The sequence below is a fragment of the Magnolia sinica genome, chromosome 2 (genome assembly GCF_029962835.1).
Source record: "Magnolia sinica isolate HGM2019 chromosome 2, MsV1, whole genome shotgun sequence".
NCBI lineage: Eukaryota > Viridiplantae > Streptophyta > Magnoliopsida > Magnoliales > Magnoliaceae > Magnolia > Magnolia sinica.
Window position 1 is genome coordinate 97,932,419 of NC_080574.1, and position 4,952 is coordinate 97,937,370.

General features: G+C 41.0%; 1 non-coding gene across 1 annotated transcript; it reads left to right on the forward strand.

Moving 5' to 3' along the window:
* Positions 1 to 3,979: 3,979 nt before the first annotated feature.
* On the forward strand, positions 3,980 to 4,086 carry LOC131238396 (small nucleolar RNA R71). Its single transcript, XR_009167802.1, has one exon. It is a non-coding gene; the product is annotated as a small nucleolar RNA R71 (small nucleolar RNA).
* Positions 4,087 to 4,952: the final 866 nt, after the last annotated feature.

Sequence of the window (4,952 nt, forward strand, 5' to 3'; positions counted from 1 at the left end):
CACAAAGCATACATCATGGTAGAGTCCATGTGGGTGGATGGTATAGATATAGCACATACCTCGTGCATGGGGCCCATATGGTTGGGACGTCAATGCAACAGCTATTATGCTACTGTATGCGAACACCAGCTAATCCTCTTGTAGGTGGGTCCCACGTGGGGCCCACCATAAGGTTTACCTTCCATCCAAACTGTTAATAAGGTCACAGGGACCTGAATGAAAAGGAAAAACAAATTTCATATTGATTCAATACGTCTGTGAAACCCCAAGGGTTTCAATGGCAGACGTTCAATCCTCACTGTTCCCTTGCCGTGTGTGCCACCTGAGCTCCTAGTATAGCTGATTTTTAGGGGGGGGCCACTGCCCTAAGGGCCCTATCAAAATGCACGGTGTGGATGTCAACACACATCACGGTGGGGCCCTCAGCTGGAACCCGCCGTCCCTGCCCACATTCGTCCTTAGTGCAGCAGTGCAGGATGCTGCTGACGACAGCAGCAGCGCCTGCTGCTGCATATTATTTTTAGGGTTTTTCATAGGTGGGGTTCACATCAGGAGAATCCAGCACAACCATTGCATTCTATGGCTCAAGACAGTCTAAATGAGCCCAATATTCGATGTATTTTGGTATGTAGAAACATCAGAGTGGATTTTAATGGTGAAAACCCCTGTTTTCTGATCTATGGCCCGCCAAAAAATCAGATTGGCCTCATATTTTGGCTCAACGCCTAAAATGAGCTGGAGAATAGGATGGATGGCATAGATTAAACTCATACATTAAGGTGGGGCCTGCATGAGCAGCCCACCCAAAAGCTTGTTATATCAAGCTAATATTTTTGTTTTTAGTTAGCACACCACATAGTCAGCCCACACCTCACTACACGTCCACGTCCAATGTCCCTGGATGCTGGACGGTTTGAATGTAACATATTTCTAAGGTGGGCCCCACCTACAGACATGCTACATGTGGGCCACCAATGGCCAGATGGTGTAGATAAGACATACATCAAGGTGGGGTCCATCCGAGTGGGCCACACGGTTACATCGTCACACATAAAAAGATGAAAAAGAGAGGGAAAGAGAGAGAAACAGAGGGACAAATGTGATGGAGGGCTCCGCCACTATGAACCCTCCCTTGCATTCAATCATACATCAAGTGGGTCCTTTACATGTGAGCCCACCAAATCAAAAATCAACAGTGGAGATTCCTTCTCCACTAAAATGGAAGGTCTAGATGACCCTATTTATGCAAGGAAGATAAACATCATGATGGGGTCCATGGAGAATGGCCCCATCATGAAATGATCATGAGAATCAAGGTGGGCCATCGGCCATATCTATGGTCCATAGTAAGATCCATACCATCAATCGATAGGCCTCACTTGGCCCATCATCAAAGCATTAAATCTAAGCCTATAAAGCACCCACCGTTCGATCTTCTTAGTCTGATGGAACGGCGATCTCCTTGTGCATCTCTTTGATGGGAGATGATGAGAAAGAAATGGCTAGGATGATGGATCTTGGGGTGGGAAGTGGGCCACACACAACACCTTTTCTCACCTTGGAAGAGCTTGGACGTCCACCACTTTGGTGTTGCTTGGAAAGTGTGTTGAGAAAGAGAGAGAGAGAGAGAGAGAGAGAGAGAGAGAGAGAGAGAAGGGGTGGTTATAAGAGAGAGGTGATGGATGTGAGTGATGGATGTGAGGTGATAGTTGTACTTGACATGTATGGGTGTGTAAGAGAGAGGGTGAGAGAGAGTTAAGTTTAGGGTTGCTCTTGTACTTGACATGAGGTGATTGATCAATGGGACATGTTGTAGAGATTCTCTTAGGATTACAAATGCATGGTGTTTTCCTCGAACTAAACACGGGTCCACATCTCCCTTCCAGGGTATCGGATTGGTATGAAAGACGCGACGTTGGAACGTGACAATGACGTGGTTGCTAGGGTATAAGTCTTGGGTCGAGCAGACTTTGGAATATGGGACACAACTCAAGGTTACACACAAATGCAGTCTACACGTCTGAGTCACCGAAATTCGACGGGAAGGACTATGGAAGCCTATGGAACAATACGGGCTAGTATACGGGTCTTACATTGACCTAAATAAACATATTTTAATTCAGATGGCAAAGGTTTTAAGTCAAGCTTCAGTGCCTTAAGTTTAGACGGTAGAGGCACTACATCAGTTTGGGGCAATTCTTTGAATTGTGGTCTCCATCCGTTAACTTTAAGTACCGGCACAGTATCTAGCATGGTCCCCATCTCCCAAATCATAACATCATCAAAATCATAAGAGTGGGCTAGGCACATTTCTAGAGGGTCAGAGGATAAGGTCAGAAGTGTTTTATCTTCCACGAAAGAGTCAATCATGTTAATGTCGTGGAAATCATCATATTCCTTTAACTGTTTGCCTGTATTGAAAAAGATATTCAACTCCAATGTCATATTTCTAAAAGACAAACTCATGACTCCATTCCTACAATTAATGATTGCATTTGATATGGCAATGAATGGGCGACCAAGAATGACTGGAATTTGAGTGTTTATGTCATTGATGGGTTGAGTATCTAAGACAATAAAATCTATAGGGTAGTAAAATTTGTCAACCTAGACTAACACATCCTCAATTATCTCTTTTGGTACACAAACTGAGCGATCAGTAAGTTGTAATGTGTTTCAGGTGGGTTTAATTTCACTCAAACCTAACTGTTCGTAGACTGAGTAAGGAATTAGATTTACGCTCGCTCCTAAGTTAAGAAGTGCGTGCTCAATATGGTAATTCCCAATTACACAAGCAATGGTTGGGCTACCGAGATCTTTGTATTTCTATGGCACATCTTTCTTTAGGATGGCACTCACTTTTTCAGTAAAAAAGATTTTCTTTTGAATATTTTATTATCTTTTAGTTGTACATAAGTCTTTCAGAAATTTGGCATATAAAGGTATTTGTTTAACTGCATCCAGTAAAGGAATATTGACCTTCACTTGTTTCAACATCTCTAGAATGTCCTATGAGTTAGATAGAGGTTTTGGTGTAACCAACCATTGGTAAAATAGAGTGATTGGTTTGCCTTGAGGTTCCGGTTCTAACTCTTATGGGGCATGGCTAGATCTATCATTGTTGTCCTCTTACGAGTACTTAGGCATTTCAGCACTAACTGGAATGGTTTTGTCAATGTTCTTCCCACTCCTAAGAGTGGTGATAGATTTAGCTTGCTCCATCTGATTTGAAGAGCTCGGGTTGCTAACTTCATATTATGGTTTTGGATTGGGAAGAGGTTTAGCTGGAAGGCTCCCTTTATTCCTAATCGCACTTTTAGTCTCAAATACTTGTATGGCCTTTGTGAGGTCTTGAAAGACTTGTAGCATACCCTGATTGAAAAGCTGTTGATTTTAAAGATGCTTTAAAACCGGATCCTCCTGAGGTTTCCCTTGATGTGGAATCTAGTTAGGGAATCTTTGAGGTGTAGCAATTTGTCCATTTCTCCAACTGACATTTAGATGATTTCTCCCGCTGGGTTTATATGTATTAGAGGTGGGCCCACTAAAAGGTATTTAGTAATTATTCATGGCATTGGATTACTCATTCAGTACCTCTTAAAAGGTAGGTATTTTTGGACAATTTTCAGTTGTGTGAATGTTGCAAGCAAAATACCGTAAACAGTTTCCTTAGCCTTATCCCTCTTTAATTCCATGGCCTCGAGTTTTCTAGTGAGATTAGCCACTTTAGCATTGATATTATCATCCATTTCTCGGGAGATACATTCCACCCCTCTCCTTGGATTGAGTCGGCCTAGACATGGTGCTTGACTTTGGGGAGATGTCCCGTAATTGTGTGTTTTCAGCAAGCTTATCAAAGTAGTCTCACACATCATCGACATTTTTATTCATGAATTCCCCATTACACATTGTCTTAACCAATTGGCGCATGTGATATATCAGTCCATCATAGAAAGAGTTTGTGATGCGCCACGTTTCAAAATCGTGTTGTGGGCATGAATTGACAAGATCCTTGAACCACTCCCAACATTGGAAGAATGTTTTATCTTCCTTTTGGGTGAAGTTCATGAATGACTTTCTGAGGGTGTTCGTCTTGTGGTATGAGAAAAATTTCTTTATAAACTCCCTTGTCATGTCATTCCATCTACCAATAGATCGAGGACATAGTGAATGCAACCACATCTTAGCTTTCTCTTTCAAAGAAAAAGGAAAGAGTTTCAGCCTAACCATGTCATCAGACACATTTAGAAAGTATAGAGTGGCTATAATCTTGTCAAACTCTTTCAAGTGTAGGTACGAAATTTCAAATTCAAGCCCATGAAATTTTTAAAGGAGTTGTATTACCCCTAGCTTGATATCCATGTGTCCCATATTTTTTAGAAAAACCATGCATGAGGGTATACCCACCCCCACCGGTTGAAGATAATCCCGTAAAGTACGAGGCGAGGGTGCTTGATGCACCTTATTCTCATCCTGAACTTCCTCAACCCTAGGTTAAGGTTGTCTTCCCAGTTAATTAGTAGCCATAACCTCAATTAACTCTGAGGATCTTGAGTGGTGTTTAATCCTGTGATGGATAGATAACCCCTCAATCAATCCTCCTTCACTCAAAAGTTGTTTAATATTGTCATGGAACCACATGGGCATGAAACACTCTCAGCCCTCAATTTCAGATTCCAACCTAAACTTAAAAGAAAGAAAGGAAATAGAAATCTAAAAATAGAAAAACAGAGGGAATTATAAAGAAGTTACCAAATTAGAAGTTCCTAAATTAAGATCATGCAAAACAAAACAAAACAAATCGGTTTTTAAAACAAAAATTCTGAAATTAAAAAGTTTCTAAAAACAAAAATAGAAAGATGAGTTAGTTTCTAAAAATAATAATAAGAAAGCAACCTAGTTTCTAAAAATGAAAAAAGTAAATTTTCTAAAAATAGAAAATAGAAAGTTTC